This window comes from Chelonia mydas, chromosome 20, assembly GCF_015237465.2.
Source record: "Chelonia mydas isolate rCheMyd1 chromosome 20, rCheMyd1.pri.v2, whole genome shotgun sequence".
Classification (NCBI taxonomy): Eukaryota; Metazoa; Chordata; order Testudines; family Cheloniidae; genus Chelonia; species Chelonia mydas.
Genome location: NC_051260.2, coordinates 3,956,214 through 3,979,557, shown reverse-complemented (window position 1 = coordinate 3,979,557; position 23,344 = coordinate 3,956,214).

Sequence of the window (23,344 nt, the reverse complement as noted above, 5' to 3'; positions counted from 1 at the left end):
CTTGGATCCATCTCATCATTAGCAGCTCGATTAGCCCTTCCTGCGATGAGAGCAGGGATCCAGAACCACTTTACAGGCCTAGAACTCTCCCGTCGCCACCAACACTCGTCTAGCTGCTGTTCTGATGGGCGCTGTCACGAAGGGAGCGGCTGTGTCTGCCCAGCGAACACGCCGCCCCTCTCCCCCGACCCAGGAGAGCCGCTGGCCCAGACGGGTCAGGCAGCGGGGAACCGCCGTGCGGAAATGGAGGACAAATTCAGCAGGGCTGCAAACAGATCAGAGGCCGGGGATGTGTGCGGCTTGTGATGGCAAGGGCTGGGTTGGGAGGGCCGTTCCTGTTCAAACGGAGGGTCCCCTCTGTTTCCAGGGGGCCTGACTGAAATGTCCTGACGGGGCCTGCTTTCCAGAGGGAGGGGGCTCAGAACATTCTAAGAACCAGGCCCCTTTGAGGTTTGCCCCCCACCCCCACCGAAACCAGAGGCTTCCCAAATCACTTCTTCTGTCTGGGCTCCAACGCCTTCTCTCTTTCCCCGCCTTGGGGTGCCAAGCTGCGAAGCGCGGCCAGACCCTGCTGCGCTGTGTGTGATTTCTCTGGCAGCGCCTCTGATTCTGCAGGCAACAGAAAGACCCCTGCAAAGGGCGAAGCTGCTGGGGATTTATGGCCGAATCTTCATGGCTCCCGGCCGCCGGTGCCTGGTGAATGGGGAGGTCGTGGCTTGGCTTAGCAGGCTGCGAGCTGGCACCCTTTGCTCACTGCCAGCGGCGTCTTCACTGGCCATTTTAGGCCTTGTAATTCCCCCTGGCAATAGCACCAGTGGGATGTGCAGCGTAGCCGGGGTGCGGGCGTTAATATCGTCGCCCCTCTGCCAAGTGGGAGCCGATTTTGAGGCCTCCCCATGGGAAGAGAAGTCAGTGCCGTGGACTCTGGGTCTTTTCTTAGTGTCACTTGTAAGCACTGAACTAGTTAGAACTGAAGGCAGAGAGCAAACTCGCCCGCTGCTTGCAGCCGCTGCCCCCGGACGAACGCGCATCACAAAACGAACAACAATGCAGCGTTGCTTCAAAGACTGAACTCCGCTTTCACGCGACGCAAAAGGCTGCAGCAGCTCCGTTGGGTGTCTCCTGCTCTAACAGCGTCCACAGGGCCGGACTTGAGTCCTGGCAGAGTCAGGAGCCCAGAGGATCAGAGTCCGAGACGGGCCAGAGGGCAGCCGGAGAGGCGGGTGGCAGGAGGCAGGCCGGGTCGGATACCAGGAGATCAGAGACTGTAATGCCCTTACAAAGCCCACCCAAATCCACCGTCACTAGCGCTCTTCAAACCATGCCCCGAACGGCAAAGCACACATAATGAGAACCAGGGTGGGTGAGAGGTGCCACCAGGTGGCGCTCTAAGGCGCCAGATTTGCAAAAGTTCTCAGCCCCCAGCAGCTCCCATAAGGTGGGAGAGAGAGGTGGTGATGGGGGGAGAACGCCATTGTTCCCAGTGGGGAAGGGGATCCTCCACTGCTCTGGGAGGGAGCCGCTGGGTGCCAAATGCTTTTGAAAAGCCGTCTGCTTCCGTTCGATGCCTAGACAGGAGCTGAGTAATACTGAAAACCCAGGCCCGCTTAGCAAGCGGCTGTGTTGATTGAAACGTCACCTCGTCAAGAGGAAGCCAGCGGAGGTAGGAGGCTGGCACTTCCTACCTCTCTGTGGTGTACTCTGACGACGGCCTGCACCTTTCCCCAGCCAGGGCTTGTGCAACTGACAAAAAAACCCCATAGGGGAAAGGGCTGAGGGGGGCTTTCCCGGAAGGGAGAGACACGCATTCAGCATTTCCTGCCCCACACTTGAGAGCACTGTGTTCCCCTGTGTTCACCAGCATCCAACCGACTCATGAGGATACGATCATATCCACCGCCTGTAAGCATGGCGGGCAGACAGCCTTCCTCCCATTCACTGGGACCGGCCCCGCATTGCTGATGGGGCGGCACATTCGATGTCCCCGTGCTGTTCAAAACACAAATGCTGCAAAGACACTCACTGCTCTGGAGACGCTCGCTGCTTCCTGCAAAGGGAGGTGAAATGCAAGCTCAGCCCAGAGCTACATCTAGAACCCTGGCGTCCAGACTCCCGGATCCCCGCTAAAGTCAGGGCCCCTTTCCCCTTACGGCTCTGAATAAAACCTTCTGAACACGGAAGTCTGCAGACAGCCTGAGATGACAGCCCAGAGAGAGGTGTAAAGGGTTGTTGTTCACCTCAGTGGGTGTTTACTCTGAAACCTAACAATGACAGTAATTTTAGCAGAAACATCCAGCTCACATGATTCTCCCATAATGCTCCCCCTCCCCCCCATGCTAAAAACTCCAGCTCTGGATCCCTTACAACAGGGCCAGATGCACCCTGACACCCAAGCCACTGGCTCTAACCACTAGACCCCACTTCTGCCTTGAGAATTTAAGATGCAAGGATCACCGTGGATAAACATCTCAGGATGAGCGCCCAGTATGATGCCTGGGCAGAAAGGGCTAACGCTGGATAAACGGGAGTATGACGCAGTAGGGAGCGGGGTGGTGTGACGCAGCAGGGAGGGGGGAGTGTTGACCTGGGAATGTGGCAGGGGACTTTCATTGGGGATGGGATACCTGAGAGCCTGTAACCTGAGCCAGGAGGGGGAGGGGGAGGTAACACCTCCGCCCGGGAAACTGGACAAAGGCTGCAGGAGAGAGCCTCCTGGGGGGGGGCGGGGGGTGTTTGTTTCAGTTTGGTGTTGGGTGGTGGAACGCAGGGAACCCCAGGGCTGGGGTCTAAGCTCCCTGCCCCCCCAGAAGGACTTGACTGAGGGGTCCTGGTTGTACCCACAAGCTCTGTTTTAGACTGTGTTCCTATTGTCCAATAAACCTTCCGCTTTACTGGCTGGCTGAGAGTCACGGTGAATCCCAGGAAGAGGGGTGCAGGGCCTGGACTCCCCCACACTCCGTGACATGCGGATAGATAGATAGATAGATAGATAGATAGATAGATAGATAGATAGAGGGGGTGCATGGGGAGAGAGAGAGAGAGGTCGGGGAGGGGGTGTATGGGGATAGATAGATAGGTGGGGGGATTGGATAGATTAGATGAGATGATATGGATCTGAGTGGATGAGATATATCCGTATGGCTGGGGATGTACAATGTTTGTGCACACAGGCGGGTGTGTGTGTGTGTGTGTGCACTGATGGGTCTGTACGGGTGATCATGGGTGGGTGCAGGGTTACATTAGGGTGCCTGTGTAGGTGGGGGGGGGGTTAGGGATCGCTAGCTAGGGGGGTGTGGGTGAATGTGTGGACGTGGATGACTGTATGTATTTGTGCATGGATGGCTGGATACCTGTGCGCAAGGACAGGGGGGTGTGGGCAGGCATGCGTGTGCATGCGGAGGGGTGGACTGCATGCAGGGTGCATGGAAGGCATGCTTGTGTGGGTGCATGGCACGTGCATGGGTGGATGGATGTGCACGCGGGGATGTGTGCACGGGGACGTGGAGGTGCCCGGACGGCTTGTATGTCGGGATGAACGGGGGTTGGGGTGCCTGCATGGGCGGGTGGGTGCGTGCACCTGTGTGCACGGTGAGGCGTGTGCGCGGATGGGTGTGAGGGTGCGAGTGGCACGTTTGGATGGATGCATGTGGGGTCGGTGGGTGCATGCACATGGGTGTGCGCGGAGGGGGGGAGCGTGCAGGGATAGGCGTGTTCAGCTGGGTGTGTCCTGGCATAGCCGATGGGACAGCTGTTGATCTGGGTGCCGCCGAGATGAATGAAATAATTACACGTTGCGGGCAGCCAATGTTCCAAACACCTGGCAACGAAGCAGCCCGACGAGCTGCTCCACCCGCTGTGGGAGTTCCCTGCCCTGCCTGGGAACCTGCGGGGTGTTTCGCAGGCCCCGCTCCTGCTGCCGGCGGGCCCTCGCCGAGCGACACCCTGTGCGTGCTGTCAGAATCAGCTCGGGCGGCAGAGGCTGCTGGTTTGGGTGACGCGCCACTCAGGAAGTGCCGCTGAGACAGAGCTAGACAGAGCCACAGACCCAGCCGGATGGGCCGGGGCCCCTTTCATTTTTAAGGAGGATCTGGGTAGTTTTGGTCGCGGGCGGGGGGGCTGAGCCATGGGCAGAAGACCGAGACGTAGCCCTGCCAGGAGTTAGCAGCCGGGGCGAGGGGCCAGGGACCATGAACGTGCAGAAGCAGTTGATGTCTGCAGCCATCCGCGCAGAGGCAAAGAGGCACGAGGGGGTCAAACTGCATCTGAACAAAGTTTTCCGCCTGGTGGAACATGTGAGTGACCAGCCGCTGAAGAACAACATCAAGGCCTCGCTGAGCATCGTCCGAGGTAAGCGGCAGGGGCGTGGCTGGGCTGGGCTCCTCTGCCCCACAGAGGGGCCTGGCGCGCGGGTGACCACGGGAGGCTCTGCTTTCCAGGGCAAAAGCACGCGGTGGCTGGATTGCTGAGTCTGGGGAGGAGCCGGTGGGAAGCCGTCGAGAGGGCTCATCCCGGCCCGGCGCTGAAACACACCACGCCCGGCGGCTCGCAGAGAGTGGGGGTGCGGGGGATGGTGCGCAGCGCGCCCCTTGTTGCTCTTCCCCCCGATGTCCCGCGGCAGTGTCAGGCCACTGCCGGGCGCCTGCGTTCTCAGGGCAAGTCCCGCCAGCTCCCCTGAGGAGGTGGCATCTCGGCTTGGGTGGCAGGGGACGGGGGGGGGGGGTCCGGGCAGGCGAGGGCTGTGCAGGGGGGGAATCGGAGCAGGCCCAGCCAGTGGCTGGGGGGTGTCTGGTCCCCTGGACGGGCGTTCGGCTGGCACTGGAGGAGACAGTGAGTGATTCGCTCTGTGCAGTGTAAGGTCCACGCTGTTGGGACCAGGCTGGCTCTGGCAGGGGCACACTGGGTTTGCCTCCTCACTTCCGCGGCTCTGGCTGCTGTGCAAAGAGGGAGGCGATCCCGCAAACGGCCGGGGAGGTGGGCGGGGAGGGGAGAGAGCCCCGTGGAGGCGTAGAGACTTGTCGGTTAGGCCGCTTTCCTGTGGGTTTCTGGAGCCTCCTGCGATCGGTGGGGGAGGGCAGCCGGGGTAGGCATCCGTCACGCAGGTCGCCTCTGCCCCAAACAACCTGCACCAGGCTGGTGTCCCCGGCACGCGGGGCCGTCTCTCGAAGGGGACGGTGAGGGACGAGTGAGGTTCTCATGCACCTTCCTGTGGATGCCGGAGGGCTGGCCAGGGCAGGGCTCCCTCCAGAGGGGACTCTGCCACCCTGCCCACCCCCGGCAGCAGGCATCAAACCCCAGCCCCTTCTGGCAATGCCCTAGGATACTGGGCTGGCAGCAGCAGCAGCTAGGCCCCAGATCTCCCCCTGTGGCAAGAACTGCGCTAGGCCCTGGGGCTGGCGTTGGGAGCGTGTCCAGGGCCAGGAGCCTGCTGCCCCCCTGTTCTCGGTGGGTAAAGCGCAGCAGCCCCGGGGCACTGCCCGCCAGCAGAACGGGGGAGGAAGACAGGGAACGCCAGCCATCCCAGGGACATCCCACTCCCTGTGTCCCGGAGCCACCAAGCGAACGGCGCATCCCTTCCCGATGCCACCTGGGAATCCCCGGCGGGCGCCAGTGTCGCCCGCCGGCCTGCCCAGGGAGAGCATGCGTCGTCGTCTGACCCTCAGCAGCTTGCCAGCTCTCTCCTAGGCAGCTGCCGCAGCAGCTGGCTGACACACTCAGCCCCTTCCCAGGGCTCCCGTCGTCAGCTCTGTCCCACTTGGCCATCCAGGGACGTTCCTTTCACGTCGGAAACAGCTGGTCCGGACAGCTGGAAAGTTCCCTCCGCCCGGGCCTCTGCACCGAGCTCCTTCCCACAGGGAGTGGCTCCTTCCCTCTGCACACACGTGCGCACACCCCCGTGCTTGTGTGCAGTCACACCTGCACACGCTCCCACCCGCGTGCACGCACACCCCCCTGCTTGTGTGCGGTCACACCTTAGCACACGCCGGCACACGCGCCTACTTGTGTGCACACAACACACACCTTCACACGTTCCCGCCCCCACGCACGCACATGCACCTACTGGTGTGCAGCCACCCGTGTGTTAACGCAGACAGGCCCACGACACTTGACACATGCTGGTGTTCAGCCACACCTGCGTTCACACACACACACACACAAAGCTGCTCCCTAGGATTAAACACCCACACGCATCCACACATATTTGCATGCGGCCACCCACGTATCAACAGGCCCGCCTGCATGCGCACATCCGTTCGTGCGCACACATATGCATGCCGGCTTGCACACCCGTGTGTACACACGCCCCTCCCCCCCCCGCCCCCAGCCATGCCAGGGGCTGGCCACTCTGGGGATTCGGAAGCCCAGCCTCCACGTGGCCAGCTGCCCTCCCGCCCCACTAGCCGGCTGCCCTGCCTGCACCTTGCTTGACAGCATTACTGCCGCCCCATTGAGCCAGTAGCCGGTGATGACAGCCGCGCTCTCCAAGCAGCAGGGAGGTTCCTGTGGTTACAGGCCCCTGTGCGCCTTCCGGCTGGAGTTTGCCTCCAAGTTTCCTGGGGCGCCTGCTCCCCCCTTGTATGGGACTGGGAGGGGGAGCTGAGGCTGTAGCAGAGGGGGCTGCCCCATGCCGGGGATGGGGAGAGCTGCACCATGTGGGGGGCAGGGGCTAGGCTGAGGGGTGCGCCATGCTGGGGGCGAGGGAAGTTTCACTGTGCTGGGGGGTGGAGTTGCACTGGGTGGGGGGGGAGGGGAGCTGCACCAGGTGGGGGCGTGACTGGGCTGATTCTGTAGCAAAAGGGAGTGCACCATTCTGGGGGGAGGGGAGCTGCACTGGGCTGTGGGGAGGGGCATGGGACCGTGCTGGTGGGGAGGGGAGCTGCACTGGGCTGGGGGGAGGGGCACTGGACTGTGCTGGTGGGGAGGAGCATTGGACCGTGCTGGGGGGGGAGCTGCACTGGGCTGGGGGGAGGGGCATTGGACTGTGCTGGTGGGGAGGGGAGCTGCACTGGGCTGGGGGGAGGGGCATTGGACCATGCTGTGGGGGGGAGCTGCACTGGGCTGGGGGGAGGGGCATTGGACCATGCTGTGGGGGGGGAGCTGCACTGGGCTGGGGGGAGGGGCATTGGACCATGCTGTGGGGGGGGAGCTGCACTGGGCTGGGGGGCGGGGCATTGGACCATGCTGTGGGGGCGGAGCTGCACTGGGCTGGGGGGAGGGGCATTGGACCGTGCTGGTGGGGAGGGGAGCTGCACTGGGCTGGGGGGAGGGGCATTGGACCATGCTGTGGGGGGGAGCTGTACTGGGCTGGGGGGAGGGGCATTGGACCGTGCTGATGGGGAGGGGAGCTGCACTGGGCTGCGGGGGGGGGAGCTGGGCTGTTGCTGATCCCGTGGCCACGTCCCGGCAGGGCGGGATGGTGCCCGGGCTGGGGGCAGGTGCCGGGGACAACAGATGGGGCCTGTCCCAGCTGGGCATCTGAGAATGACGGAGCCCAGCGCTCGCCTTGGCTGTCGGGGCCCGAGCCCCCCGCGGGCACCAGGCGCCCGGGCACCATCGCTCCCGGCCTCGTGCGGAGGGGCAGTCCGGGCTCACCGGCAGCGGCCGCCCGGGGCTCAGGATGGGGTGGCCCCACGCCAGGCCCTTTCCGGCCCCGGCACTGGCGTTCAGCGCTGCGGTTCCCCTGTGCAACGGGGCACCGCCTCGTTCTCCGCCGCCGCCCGCTGGGGGGCCTGGACGGGGCTGCCTCTCGCCGGTGCCAGGTTCGATGCCAGCGCCCGGCTCTTCGGGTGGCTTCTGTGTGCCTGGCTCTGGCGCAGAGGTGGATCCCGGGTGCCGGAGCGGGGGCCATGGCGAGGAAGGAGACGTGGGCGCTGGTGCCGTGTGGCACACGCAGCGCGGGGCCTTTACAGGGACCGAGGGGAGGGGGCGTTTGTGAAGGGCTGGGACTCACCCCTGTCCACGACCGGTTGCATCAGGGGCATCTGTGTGCCTGGGGCTGGCAGGGGTCGGGGGAAGGGGGCTATGGGATGAGCAGGGCCAGGCTGGGGGCCAGTGGTGTCCTGGTTGTGGGGTGAGCAGGGGGCTAGCTATGGGGTGCGGGGGGAAGTGGAGCAATATAGGGGCTGGGCCTCATCTCCCTGCCCTACGTCCTGCTGCTCCAGCGGGGTTATGGGCCGGGATGCTGGGGCTGGGCCACGGGGGCTGGGAGAGGGCCGGGGGGGGGGAAGGGGGGCAGGTCTCCCCCTTCGTGGTTCAGGGGTCGTTTGCTCCAGTTCATTCCCTGCAGCTGGGTCGCCTCACCTGGGACGAGATCTCTGTCCCGCCCCGGTGCCGGGGCAGTGCCTGGGGTGGGGAGGAAGGAGAAGCCCCCAGAAGTGCAGATCTGCCCAAGGCTGCCCCAGCTGGATCCTTCACCCCCCGGCCCCCGCCACCAGTTCCGACCCTCCCCCAGGAGGCAGGGGCCCTGTTGCCCAAACCTTGCAGGGCACGGTGCCCCTTGCCGCTGGCATCTCGAAGGCACCGCCCCCGGCTGGTGGCTGACACACGGGCTGGCATTTCCACCGAGCCAAGAGCTCGCCGGGCCGCTCTCGCTCTCTCAGGTGGCATCTGGGGCCTGGGAGCGGTGCCAGCCGAGCCCCCGCGGCGCTGCCGTGCCGTCGGCTTTGCCCGTCCTGCCCTGTCACCGCCCGCTCCTCTTGGGCCTCCCCGCCGCTGGCGCGGGGCGCTCGCCGGCCCCCTCGACCTGGCCTCTCCCGCCCCCCCCGTTCCTTTCGACAGTGGCTGCCGGATCCCACATAGCAACCCGCTGTGCTGCTGTCATGACAACGGGGAGGCGGTCCGGTTGCCACGGGGCAGCTGGGCACCTCTGGAAAGGCAGGTGGCTGTGCCCTGGGCACAGGGTATCGAGCTGGCGAGCGCGTCGCACGCCGAACACTTCGCTCTCGGCGCTGCCCTGGTTGCCCTCGGGCGCTGGCGGCGGTGCTGACTCAGGCCAGCTGTGGGCAGGGGGTGAATTCCAGCAGCCGGGCGCCACCCTAGCAGGTAACTAAGGGAGAGAGACAACACGGCTTGTTTGGTTTCCCTCCCCGCAGCCTGCCAGGTCTGGGAGGTTTCCCAGGCATTGCAGCCGGGAAATGCCATGCGCTCAGCCCTTGGCTTTCTCTGCTGAGCCAGCAGCTCCAGCCCCGCCGTCTCACCGCCCCGATCCTGTGCTGGGGGAGGCAGAGTGGGGAGAGATTAGACACCTAAGCCCCACTGGGACGTGCCACTCGCCACCCTGGCTGGGCAGGGAGGCCCGTGATGGGGACACAGTCCGGATGCCCACGGTTTGCGGGCAGGGGCTGCGGAGGGGAGCGTGTGCCCGGGGCCGCCCCCTCGAGGTGACACGGGAGGGGGGTGCGGAGAGGAACCGGTCTCAGTTGGGGCTCCAAGCGCAAGCAAGCAGCAGGCTCCTCTGGGGGTATCTTCCTGTCGCAGTCACGTGCGCTGGGCTGGCCAGATGGAGCAGCAGTGCCGGCTGCCTGGCTGCGTCCCGGGCCCCGCTGTGTGGGCTGCGATTCGTCTTCTGCTTCCCTGAGACGTGCCAAATGGGGAAGCGAAGCCCCCGCGCCAGCCAGCAGCGAGAAAAACCTGCAGCAAGGGCTATTAGCCAAGCTGGTCAGGGATGCAACCCTGGGCATCCCCAGCCTCTGACGGCCAGGAGCTGGGACTGGATGACAGGGGATGGATCACTACGTTGTCTTGTTCTCTCCGAAGCACCCGGCATCGGTCACTGTCAGCAGCCAGATACGGGGCTAGATGGACCATCGCACTGACCCTGGATGGCTATTCTTATGCTGGTTCCATGGAGCAGCCAGAGCCTGGGGGGGCGGGTGTCAGGACCAGCAGGCGACCCCTCGATCCATCCTGTCTCTTTGGCATTCACCGTCCGGCCCATCTACGAAGGAGATCCATCCGGCTGTGTATTACCATAGGGCCTAGTGAGAACAGATACAGCCCCTGCCTCAAGGAGCGTGTAGCTTACACAGACGACGAGTAGGAGAGGAAGTGACTTGACCAAGGGCAGCCAGGGAGTCAGTGGCAGAGCTGGCATTAGACCCCCCCAGGGCTCATGAGTGCCACTGGGCCTCGCTGAGTCCTCGCTCCCACTCCCTTTACCCAGACGCCTGCCTGACCTCGAGGGCTCCCCTTCCACTCTCCTGTGTGGCTGAGTCCTCGTAACCCCAACAAGGCTGGGCCCAGGATTCCTGGGGGACTCGACCCTCAACCTTGTCGTGGTCACTCAGGGCAGGGGCTACGGTATCCCCACTCCGGGGGGGCTCTCGCCACTCTGGACGCTTCCCTGACCCACTGATCATCACACACAGCTCAAAGCAAATACAATTTATTAAACAGCAATCGATTTAAAAAATAAGGGAAAAACAGGAAAGGTGAAAGGAAAATGCGTCACCCCGCTCTGTGGCACGGGGACGTCACACCCAGCGTCTCTGGAACATCAGGGCCGTTCAGTCTGATCCTCACACGTCCCAGCCCCTGCCCAGGCCCAGCTGTGTTGCAGGGATGCCGCGGGCCAGATACATGCCCTGGCGGTGGCCACACGCCCTCAGGCTCTACGTGGCAGGACCCTTCTTCCCAGCGTCACCCCTGTCGGGGTTACGATCCCCCTGGCCTGCAGAGCCTCTTGGCTGGGGGCGTCTCCCTGCGCTGGGCCCGCTGCCCAGGGTCCCCCTCGCTCTTCCCAGCCGCTTACCGCACCCGGCTCCGGACTGCTCCAGCCCCAGCTCCAACTCCACCCTGCCCCAGCACGGCTACTGCTGGGCTGCTTCACCGGCCCCCCTGGCTCTGGGGCTGCAGCTCTGCTCCCAGCACAGGTCTGCTCCCTGGGCTGCTTCTCTGGCCCCTCTGGCTGGCCCAGCTCTGCTCCCAGCTTAGCTCGGGCCCCTGCTGTCTCCTTAGCTCGGCCCCACCCTGTCTGACCCAGGCAACTCCGGTTCGTATGAAGGAGGGGACCCCCCTGCCCCGGCCCCCTGACTCCCTCATTACCCTGCCCGCCCTGTCAATCAGGCTGACCTGGAGCGTTGACCTCTCCCCATTGCCCGGGAGACAATCAGTCTCAGGGGCCTGATTTCCCATCGTCCCTTCCCCTTTCTTTTGGGACTGGGAGCTAGCCAACCGAAACCCCCCCACTGAGTGTTAGTAAGGGGACAACAGTCCCCTGACATCGAGATGGGCCCGAGCCCCCCTGCCCGGACCCTAAACGTAACCACCCAGCCAGGGAGAGGTCTGAGCTCCAGACCGGTCCATCCCCCAGACTCTCTTCCGCCCCCATCCTGCCGACCGCGGGACCGCGCCTTCCGAAAGCCTGGCATGCGCTGGGTGACATCACAGCTGGTTGCCGCAACAACGGCTGTGATGTCACAAGCAGCGGGGCATCTGACATCATGCGGGGAACTCGGCCGTCGCTGAGCCGGCCAAGCCCTTCATGTTCTGCCCTCCCTCCCCGGCCCCACGCCCCGCCGACGTGTCCCAGATCTCCGGCCCACGCCATGGCCCCTGGCTGGGCTGAACTTTCAGGAGGGGCCGCAAGGCCGCAGCCCAAAGGATCCTGCCGGAGGGCTGGATGGGACCGTGCTGCCGTGTGCATTGCTTGGAGCACCCCGGCCGCAGCGTGTGCTGGGAGGGGCTGGGGGTGCCAAGGGACCCGGCCGGGGCCCTCCCGGGCGAGATCTGGGGGGACTCTAGTGTCCCTCAGCTAGGTCCCGGCCCGCCCCAGCAGGAGGCATCTCAGCAGACGGGCTCCTGCAGACGGCAGCCCTTTGGGGGACTTGACCCCGGGCTCGGGGCGGGCTCTCAGGCTGGAGGCAGCTGGCCCGCCGGTGCCTGCGGTGCCCGCGGTTTTGGGGAGGCTGCGCAGGGCTCTCAGGAACCAAACCCCTGGAGGGGAGCCGCACGCCAGGCACACGGAGCCTGTCTCCCGCGGTGGGGCTCTTGCCAAGTGCCCGCTCTGCTGAGCCGAGCCCCAGGGACGGGCACCCTGGTGAGCCCCGGCCGGCCCCGCCAGCTGCTCCGCCATGGCAGGGTTCCCTGTAGCTCGGCCGCGGGCTGGAGCAGGGAGAGGGCGCTCCTTGCCCCTGGCGCTGGGGTGCTCCGGCAGATGCCCGGTGCCACGTGGAAGGGGGCATCTCTATGGGCAGCCCAGCCCCGGGATGCCCAAGTCATGGTCCCGGCTGTCCTGGGGCATGCTGGAGACAGGGGGTGAACTCGCCCCCACCCCCCAGCGCAGGCTGCGGTTTGGGGGGGGTGCAGGGGGAACGAGCGGGGATTCAGCAGCAGCACAGGCCGTGGGTGGGTCTCCATGGTGATGCACGCAGCTCTGTCACGAGCTGGGGTGGGGGGGCTGCTCCTGGCTCCCCAGAGTCTCCGGGGGGGGGCACCCTGCGCTTTACCACACATGGCCGGGCTGCCGCTGCGAGGCAGAGCGCTGGCCCGGCCCCCACCCCAAAGGCAGAGCCTGGGCTGTAGCATCCTGGCACAGTGGGGCCACACTGAGCAGCTTTGGGGGGGGGCATACCCCAGTTTGCACGGTGAGGGGGGCACCCTGCATTTCAGCTGCAGTGCGAGGTGGAGAGGAGCTGCCCCCTGCAGCCACAGGGGAGGGGTCCGCGCCCCACTTTCCCCCCGATTTGGGAAGGGTCAGGAGGGATTGGGGAAAGGAAGGGCAATCGTGGGGGGGGGGAATCATACCCAATTCTACCCCAGGACGTGGATGCAGCAGGGAAGGGCGGGGGTTCAGGGTGGGGGTAGCCGCCCCCCCTCATGCCAGGACTCAGTGCAGTGTGGGGGTTGTGGAATCAGGGTGGGGGGTCATGCCCCACTCTTCCCCAGACCTTGGATGCAGTGGGGAAGGGGGAGGGGTTTGGCGGGATCTGGGGGCACCATGCCCCATTCTCCCCCAGCACTTGGGGTGCAGCGGGGAGGAGGGGCCCCCTTCCTCTCTGGGGACGAGCGCAGCGGGGAGCGGGTGGGCCCAGGAGGTTCCCCTTTGCTGCAAACACCCTGCCGGGAAGCCAACATCTTCTCTCCGCTTCCCCTGTATAAGTGCGGCCCTGCCTCCCGGAAAGCCGCCTACGGACAAGTTTATTATAGCCCTGCCGGGGCGTAGGGGGACGACCCCGCTCTGGGGGAGCCATAGCTCTGCTGCCTGGCTGGGTTTGCGGAGTACAAGGCATGGGGAGCTGGGGGCTGGCAAACCGAATGGGGGGCAGGTGGGTGGGTGGGGCTAGCGGTGGGGGTGTTGGTGGGGGAGCAGTGGGGGTGTGGAGGCTGGGGGGGCTGAAGGAGGAAGTGGGGTGTTGGTGGGGCTGGTGGGGGTGGCAGTGGGACAGTGGATGAAGCCGCCCCCCGACTTTGCCCCCCTCTGTTCACTCCCCACGACCCATTGGGGTGGAGAATCCCGGGTGATCTCACGCCAGGGCGTGCTGAGCTTGTGCCCACCCGGCGCCACCCCGGGGCGGGCGCTGGGCTCCCATAGTCACAGCTGGGTGAACCCCGTGAGAGCCGGCACCGCACGCCGCTGGCTGAGATCAGAGCCTCTGGGCTTCCCGCCCAGACCCGCCCCGTAGGGTCCTGCCTGCTGCCTTAGCAGCTGGGAAGGGGCTTCGGGCCCAGCCCTGCCCAGACAGCAGCTGTGGGGGACGACTGACCCAGCTCCTGCCACCCATCAGCCCCTGCGCGCCTGTTCTGGAGCCTCCGCTGTGCTCGGCTCCACGGTCAAGTTGAATCACCATCGTCAGGCAGGCCGGGGCTGCGTCAGGGACGGCTGGGAAGAGGAGGGCATGGGGGAAGGGGACCCCCACAGGGCCCGCTATCCCCCAACCCCTCCCCTGCATGCCCGGCACCCCTGGCTGGCAACGGGCAGAGCCCTGCGCAGTCGTAACCGCTCCTCGCCAGCGTTCGTGGCTCAGGCAGGAGGTGCCAGGTGGCTGCCGGTGCCAGGCTGGCACCACTCCCTGGGGGCCCCTGGCTGCTCCTGGCAATGGATGTGAGAGGCAGAGTTGTGGTCCAGGTCCCGGAAGGCGGCTCACGCCATGGCGGTCGCTGCACGGACCCGTTGCGGGCGTGACCAGGGCTTTGTGCTTTAATTCAGTAAATGGGGTCGTGTCTAGCGTGTATCGGGGAGAGCTGCGGCATGAGCCCAGCCCGGCGGGAGTGGGAGGTGGGCAAATTTGTTCCCCATGCTGCTCTGCTGATGCCTCTCAATCCCGACCCACAGCCCCTGGCTGTCCCAGGCATGGCTCCCCGATCCCCCCACAGCTCTACCAATGCCCCCCAATCCCAACCCACAGCCCCCAGCTGTCTCAGGCATGGCTCCCCGATCCCCTCCCAGCTCTACCAATGCCCCCCAATCCCGACCCACAGCCCCCGGCTGTCCCAGCCCTGAGCTCCCCACCTTCAGCCAGGAGCGCCCCCTCCTCCCCCTCAGCTATCGCTGGCCTAGGCCTGTCTACGGTGAATTGCCGGGCTGCAGCTTTGACGAGGCCCCACTTTCTCCATGTGGTGGGTTTAAAGAACAAGCAGCTCCCGGCGCTGTCCGCGGCTGGGCTCTCTCTCTGCCAAGGGCCCGCTCCGGGCTGGCGGTTTGGTGAGTCGACTCCAGCGGATCCGCTGAGACTCATTCGGATCCTGGGGTGACTCTTGCCCAGAGCTGTTCCCAGCCCCGGGTGCGTTGTCGGGTGCGGGGTTGGGCTCTCCCGCCGGCCTGCTGGCACCAGACCCGTGGCCCTTTAAGGGGAGCCGGTGTCCTGCGGGGTTTCGCGGGGTTGCGATGCCTCCCCGACCCATTGTGTTCGCTCCCTGCAGGGCCTGCTGTGCCAGCCGGGCACGGGAGGCTGCGGCTATAAATAGCTCCCCAAGGAGGAACAAACCGGCTCGTTAGGAGCGGGGATCAGAGCAGAGTCAAAGGCAGAGCTGGGCCCTTCCCTGTAACAGGGACCCGGGTCGTTCTTGTCTCCCGGGTTAAAGGGAGGGAACTGCCGTGTGGAGGGAGCCCAGGGCTGGGCGGGCAGGGGGCTGAGGTTCGGGAGTGAGGGGCACCAGCAGGGCTTGCGGGGGGCAGGGCTGGGCTGGCAGGGGGCTGTGAGTCGGGAGCGAGGGGCACCGGCAGAGCTGGGGGGGAGCCCAGGGCTGGGCTGGCAGGGGGCTGTGGGTCGGAAGTGAGGGGCACCGGCAGAGCTGGGGGAGGGGGCCCAGCTGCTCATGGGAAAGGCACCCACCCTGACTGGAGCCTTGTCAGCCGCCTTAGTGGAGGGGGCAGGGGGGCGTGTTTTGTGGGGCTGAACTGCTTGGGCCCCAGCCTGGGTGGGGTGGAAGAATGCTGCTGGGGGCATGGGGGCAGCTCGTCGTGCACCTCCCGGCGCTGGGCCTGCTCTGGAGTTTCACAGCTGCCGCAGCTCACGGGGCTGGGACGCCATCCCCGTCCCCCCGGGCTGAATTCACAGGCAGCGTTTTGCAAAGGGGAAATAAACCCTTCTCTGCCCCGCAGCAAACGGCACTGAGTTCGAGGATCAGCCGCTCTCTGCAGGAAAGGAACTGCGCCTGGGGTGGAGGCAGCTCCCCACCATGCTGGCAAACCAGCCCTGGCCCGAGGGACCCGGATCCCCCGGAGCAGCTGGCTCCGGGCCTCTCCTGGGGGGCGGGTCAAGGGGTGGGCGAACCGAGGGAGATGTGCCACTGCCACGTGATGTGCTTCTGATCCACCTGGGCCTGTGAGAGCCCCCCCCCCCGCCGAGCTGGCAGTTCCCGGCTAGAGCCCGGGCATCTGCCAAGATGGCAGCCATGGCCCTGGGCAGCCAGCAGCCATATTGCCCAGCCTGCAGGACCAGGCGGGGCTGGGTTAGTGACACACCCATGCTCCCCGGCTCGACCCTCGGCACTAGGGTTGCCAACCTTCCCGGTGTCGTCGGGAGTCTCCCGGAATCAGGCCCTACCTCCTGGAGGCTACTGAAGCCAAACCGGGAGATCTGACGTCGCTAAAAGTCTGGCAGCGCAGCGGGGCTAAGGCAGGCTCCCTGCCTGCCCTGGCCCTGCGCCGCTCCCAGAAATGGCTGGCACGTCCCTGCGGCCCCTGGAGAGGGGGCCAGGCGACTCTGCACGCTACCTCCGCCCCCCGCGCTGACTCCAGCCAATGGGAGCTGCGGGTGTGGCACTTGTAGGCGTGGTCTGTGCGCAGAGCCCCCTGCCCCCCCAGGGGCCTCACGGACGTGCTGGCTGCTTCTGGGATTGGCGCGGGGCCACGGCATTTAGCCCCGCTGCGCCGCCACCTGGAAGCCGCCTGTGGTAAGCGCCTTCAGGCCAGAGCCTGCATCCCGCACCCCCTCCTGCACCCCCAACCCCCTGCCCCAGCCCGGTGAAAGTGAATGATGGTGCGGGAGAGCGAGCGACAGAGGGAGGGGGGATGGAGTGAACAGGGGTGGGGCCTTGGAGAAAGGGCAGGGCATGGGGCGTGGCCTCGGGGCAGGGGGCGGGGCAAAGGTGTTTGGTTTTGTGTAATTAGACAGTTGGGAACCCTACTCAGCACAGGGGTGAGTGCTCCCCCCCGCCCACGGCAAGGCACAGGGGAGCCGGTTTCCCTCAATGGCGCCCCGAGGAGGGCGGGGGCCTAAGCGGGGTTTAAGTGCTAACGTGGCAGAGAGGTACCACGCAGGGCGGCTCGGAGAGGCTGCTGCTGAGAATAACTCCGGCTTGGAGTGAGGAGCGGCTGTTTGCGTCTGGAGCAGAGCAGGGCGGGGGGCGGGGCGGGGATAGAGATTTAGATTTGCCTGAAATAACCTGGGGGTTATTCAGCCCGAAAGGCCAGCGGAGAGTGTCCCAGGGCGTCTGCCGGTGACCTCATCGCGGCGCTTCCCACAGCGACCGATTGTGATGTCATAGACCTGATGATATGACCTCAGATGGGGTGGGAGGGGCAGGTGGGATGGGGCTTTAGGCCCCCTTGGCACGCCCCATGTTTCAGTGGCAATTACAGCCACCCCGAGGCTGCTCTGCGTTACCCGCTGCTCCCCGTGGGCTCCAGAAGGCACGGGGCACCCTCTGGGGAGGGCAGAAGGGGGGCGCAGGGTCTCCCAGGCAAAGCTGCGTGTGGAGGGGGCTGTGCAGGGTCAGAGCTCGGGGGGCTGGCAACAGAGCTCGTGTCCTAGGGGGTCCTCTGCTTGATCCTGCCTGGGCCACTGCCCTGATCAGCTATTTGCCCCTTAACACCTCCCCAGGGAAAGCGGGGGGTGGGGGGTGAGGAGACGCTGTGAGATGGCCCTGGCCCCACCCACCCAGCACGGAGCCCAGGGGGTCACACACCTAGGAAGTAAAATCCCTTCCACTGGAGCAGGGTCTCTGCGGCAGGGGGTGCACATTGCAGCCTTGCCTGGGGGGGGGGGGGGATGACCCCCTCTGAGAACTCACCCCCCCCAGCAGGAGCCCTGTTCTCACAGGAGGGGAGGGGGAGCAGAAAGAGCCCAGCTGATCAGTGTGACTCCGCCCCCTCATCCCCCCCTCCATGCACTTTTTCCAGTCCACTTCCAGCCCTGAGCTCCCGCTGGCCTGTTGCCCCTGACCCGGGGCTGGGGGGGGGCACCCTGTGTCTCCAGCTGATTGATGCCAGCTGTCCCACCTGCGAGATCGCAGCAGAGAGAGTAGGGCCGGGGTCCTTCTGCAGCCCATCGGGCCTGGTGCAGGAAATGCCATGAGGGGGCCTGGCAGGGCAAAGGAAGGAGGCTGGGGCAGGTGAAGGGGGTAGACAGAGCATACCCCCGTACCCTGCCAGACCGGGTGCCAGGGAGGGGCCACGCTGCGGTCCGGAGGGAGCTGACAGCCGGGGTGTGAGTGGCAATGTTGCAGTTAAAGCAACGAATGCCGGGAGTGGCTCTTTGGCTTGTGTTTGTACAGCGCCTAGCGCCAGGCGGGCTGCTTCCACGCCCAACACCATGGCCCCGCGGCGGGTGCCGATCGACACCAGGATCCGCCCCCTCCCCGGGCAGAAAGCTGGGCCAAGCGCAAGCGAAGGTCTAGAGAGAGGGACGTTGGGTCGTCCAGCATCTCAGGCCCTGGCTTTGTGGGGCGGGGCCGGGGGGGGCAGCGTGGCTACCGGGACCCGTCTGGGTGCAGCCAACAGAGGCTGCGTCCCTGATCCAGCCTTTCTACGCCGCCTGGTTTTGCCTTTGCCTCCTGCTCCCCCCTCTCTCCGCCGCACCCACTCGCTCATTTCCCTGCCCCCCCCCACCCCGAGATGTCTTTCCTGAGGGGCTTTTTAACCGTTCCCCTGAACGCTGATTTCCCCCCACTTAGCTTAATTACGCCTGCTGGTTTTGCTGCATTTTCAGGGCTTCCGTTGCCATAACAACCAAATGTGGATTTTTTGGATACATATATTTCTTTTAAATCTCGGAAATTTTTGTTGTCAGCTCTTCTGACTCAGAGCGGCAGCCGGATTGGATCGGATCCTTTTACAGATCTATTCCTGTCGGCTCCGGGGGGGTGGGGGGGTGGGGAGAAGCATCCAGAATCAAGCAGCAGTGGATGGGGGGTGTTATTTTCTAGCGAAAACTGGGCTTGTCGCTAAGAATCGGGATCTGTGGTCGGCGGCTTTCTCTCCAGCCGTCTGGTCTCTCCCTCCTGATCCGGCTGGGCAATGGAGCCACGGATTACACTCTGCGGCGGGGACCGAGCTCGCGGTTGGTCTGTGCTGGCAGAACCAGGTGGCTCTTCGCCGGCCCATTTGTCTCATCCACCTGCTAGGCCTTGGCTTTTGGGCCCCGCTGCTGCTTAACCCAGGGCACCAGGGGGCTACTCACGGAGTGGGAGAGGAAGCCCGTAGGAACACAGAGATTGCCAGAGTGGGTTGGACCCAAAGTCCCTCTAGTCCGATGTCCAGCACTAGATGCATCAGAGGAAGAGGGTGTCAGCATGGGTGGGATAAACTCCCCTCCCCCAGCATTAGATCTCCCCCGATCTCTAATCGTTAGAGTGGCTTAAAGCATGACACCGGAGGATTAATATCCCTTCCAAACAGTAAGTCAGAGAGGAAGGACGGTCCAGTGGTTAGGGCACCAGGGCTAGGACTTGGGAGATGGGCATTTAGCCTCTCTGTGCCTCGGTTCCCCCTTTGGCGAACTGGGGGTAATGAATATCCCTACCTCACAGGGGGAGTTGTAAGAGAAACACAGGAAAGATGGATGATTTAGTTGTGTTGGTCCTGCTTTGAGCAGGGGGTTGGACTAGATGACCTCCTGAGGTCCCTTCCAACCCCGATAGTCCATGATTCCATGGTGCAGCGCTTTGCGATCCTTGTGCCACAAGGCAAGAAGAATGGAAGTGCCTGATCTCCCTTCTCTGGACTACTCCATATTTTATAGGTTTCTATCATACCCCTGCTTATGCCTCTCCCAAGGGAAACAACCCTGATCTTTTCAATCTCTCTCCACGGGAGAGTTTTTCCAGGCCCTGGACACAAGCCTCATGCTTGGGACAACCCTAAATCTCTGACTGCCGGAAGCCAGGAGGGGAAGACGGGTGGATTTCTCAGTACGTGCAGAATAATGAAGATGGTGGCTCCTTTGGGAGCCTCCCGAATCTTTAAAGATACAAACAGGGGTAACAGTCTCTCATTTCCTTCCCAACCTGCAGGAGATAGCATTTGTTAAGCGCAATGGATTCTATTGTTTGGCGGGGGTGTGCGTGGGTGCTCACTCTGCGTGAAGATCATAGGGGAAGGGAGCTGGGGTTTTGCATTTAGTTCTGATCGTGCCAAGGCCTGAGGTTCCTTATCTCTTGTGGCAGTGAGTTCCCTAGGTCCAGCTCCTCGGACAGCTCTGTTTCTCACTTGGACTCCTCCCCCCACTGTTGGCTGACAGTTTCAGCATCCAGATGATTTGGGAGCATGGTGATAATTAAAAATAATAATTAACTTGTTGTCAGTAGCTCTCCAAGCGCTGTGCAAAGGAAGCCAGGATCCCTAGCCCCATTTGGCAGATGGGGAAACTGAGGCGTGAGGCATGAAAATGACTTGCCCAAGTCATCCAGCAGGCCAGTGGCAGAGCCCAGATCTCTTCAGTCCTGGTCTGGATCTCTGGCCACTAGTCAGACTTCACAGTCATGAGGGGGCTCAGCTGGCCTTTCGGCTCAGTGGAGAGCTAGTGCTCAGATCCAGGCACTGGGGTGGCATGTTGCCAGCGAGCCATGTTCTGCCCCAGCTAGGTCACACAGTGAGATGCGCTGGGCACACAGGGAAAGGGGCCACTGTGGCCAGGACTGTGTCCAACGGGGCTTGGGGCGGGGGGGGGGGCAGTCTTCCAGCCAGCCGGAGGTCGGCGTGGGTGCCTCTGCTCCTGCAGGACCCCAGGGCGGGAGAGTGAGTTGGCAGGTGGCAGCATTGGTCCAGGGGGTTACCAGGGGGTCTGTGAGCTCCCGCTTCCTACTGACCAGTCTGGGCTCAGCGGCTCTGATCCCTGGGGTCTGCTGCAGCTGACACTGGAGGCCGAGAAGGTGCGAGTGGGGTGTCGCCCCCAGCCCCTGCTGTCTCACCTGCCCTCCCGGTGGTTCCCTTTGGCCATGCTGCAATGGGAATCAGGCCATGTGACGAAGTTGGACTGTTCTTTATGTTTCCTCTGAATACTGTAGGGGTGCCTCAGTTTCCCCTATGCATTTCTTAAGTCTCTAGGTAAGCGAGAATCATAGCCCTAGTAAGAACAGTCCCACTTCGTCACAGGCCACACGTGTGCCTAAGCAGCTGGCTGCTTTTGAGGCCTCTATCTATGAATTTAAGGGGGCTGATTTTTAGCACTGCCCCCCCCCCACACAAGATTTGCAGATATTGCCTTTGAGTTCCCTGCCTCGCTTTCTCTATCGGTACATTGGGATGACCATACTGGCCCGCTGCACCTTTATGAAACACTCTCCGAGCCTTGCCTGGGGCTGTGGCCATTGCAGTGAACCCTGGGCTAATCACCTCCCTGCTCTGTGCCTCGGTTTCCCCATCTGTAACACAGGGCGAACGATCGCTGGGTGGTGTTTTTCCATGACTGCAGAATGCGTTGTTATTACCGGGAATACAAAAGGCTTCATTCAGTCCCTGGATCCACTAATAACAGGGCATCAGCGATTGCTAGGCCTTGCACGGGTGCTTCCCCCAGTGACCGGGGGGCGGGGGGACACTGGTACTGCTCATATAAGGGCAGGGCAGAGTTATATCTACCCCCACCCCACCCCTTCAAGGATTGACAGTCACAGAGTGGGGGCGAGGCTGCCCATTGGATGGAGACAGTGTTGGAAAGGAAGCGGAGTGGGTGGAGAAGGTGGCTCATGGAGCACGCTGGGTCTGAATGTGAATCATTTGTAACGGCCCCCCGTCAGTGGGGATATTCAGGAGCAATTAGCATTAATTAGCCCCTGTCACCGGGCAGCCTCGGTGGAGAAGGCTGGGTGGGCCGTGGGGACTGAAAAGCGTGCGTGGGTGTGTGTGGGGGGGTGCTTTTACCTCCTCCTGTTCTATGCCTGTGCTCAGAATAGAGAGAGCCCCCCCCCCCCCCGGCTCCTGTGCTGTCAATCACCCCCCACCCCTTAGGCCGCTGAACCGTGGGGAGAGGTTTCCTCTCATTTAAAAATTGCTTAAGTTCCAATTCCTCTGCCCGCCCCCCCAGTCCTGTGGGATCCCAGGCAGGGCTAGCTGGTTCAAGGCCCTATTCCAGCTGATTTGGCGAAGGGATTCGAACCCGCCGCTCCCCCCATCTGGCTACACAGTCAGAATCTGTCCTGCCCCAGCGGGTCCATTGGGTACAAAGCGTTGAATGGCCGCCGGGCCTGAGGCGGGAGACCCAGCCGTACATCCCTGAGCTGGACTGGAAGCCAGGTCTCTTGCTGCACGTCAGGCAGAGCAGGGGTTTGAACCCGGGTCTCCCAGCTGAAGGCCTCGGCTCCCGGGGGAGGGTTTCGGGTTTCCAAACTTCCTGCCCAGCTCTGAGCTCAGGGTGGGGGGAGTTGCGGAGCTCACTGCCGGGGCGTCTGGGGCCGGGGCGGGTGGGCCATACTCGAGTGGCGTGCCGGAGATGAGGGCCGCGCAGGTGGATGGAGAGAGGGAGGCGTGTTTGGGGACAGACAGATCAGTGAGCACTTTAGAGACTTAAAACACGTCGGTTGTAAGGATTCTTTTGGTTCTGTTTGCACAGCGCCTGGCACTACGGGAGCCATCACTGTAATACAGCTAATAGTGTACAGCGCCTGGCACAATAGGATCCATTACCATAATACAGCTAATAATTTACAGCACCTGGCACCATGGGAGCCATTACCATAATACAGCTAATAGTGTACAGCGCCTGGCACCATGGCAGCCACTACTGTAATACACCTAATAGTGTGCAGCGCCTGGCACCATGGGAGCCGCTACTGTAATACACCTAATAGTGTGCAGCGCCTGGCACCATGGGAGCCATTACCGTAATACAGCTAATAATGTACTGCGCCTGGCACAAGGGGAGCCATTACCGTAATACAGCTAATAATGTACAGCGCCTGGCACTATGGGAGCCATCACTGTAATACAGCTAATAGTGTACAGCGCCTGGCACAATAGGATCCATTACCATAATACAGCTAATAATTTACAGCACCTGGCACCATGGGAGCCATTACCATAATACAGCTAATAGTGTACAGCGCCTGGCACCATGGGAGCCGCTACTGTAATACACCTAATAGTGTGCAGCGCCTGGCACCATGGGAGCCATTACCATAATACAGCTAATAATGTACAGCGCCTGGCACCATGGGAGCCATTACCGTAATACAGCTAATAATGTACAGCGCCTGGCACAATGGGAGCCACTACCTTTATACAACTAGTAGTGCACAGCGCTTGGCAGAATGGTCTGTGACTGGGGCTCCTGGGAGCTACCATAATACACCTAATAAATAATGTACAGCCCCTAGCACAGTGGGGTCCTGGTCCATTGGTTACCGTAACACAAATAAACATTAGTAATAAGAAGAGCAGGCTAACAGGTAGCTGGGTGGGAGGTGCTGGTGGGCTGGACAGACAGAGCCCGAGATGGGTACGCAGAGGGATGGGTGGCTGTTCAGCAGGCAGGCTTCCGATCTGCTAGGGCCGCTCCCCTGGGTGCTACGTCCTGCCCCACAGATTTCCCTTCAGCCTCCCCCCCTCCCCGCTCCCCCAGACGCGGTGCCCCCCTCCAGCTGCTCCTCTGAGCTTGGCCCAGCGCTCTCACCCTACTGGGTCACCCCCCTCCCCGGGGGTGCCCTCTTTGCCAGGCTATCGCATAGGCGCCCCCACTATCTCCTCGGG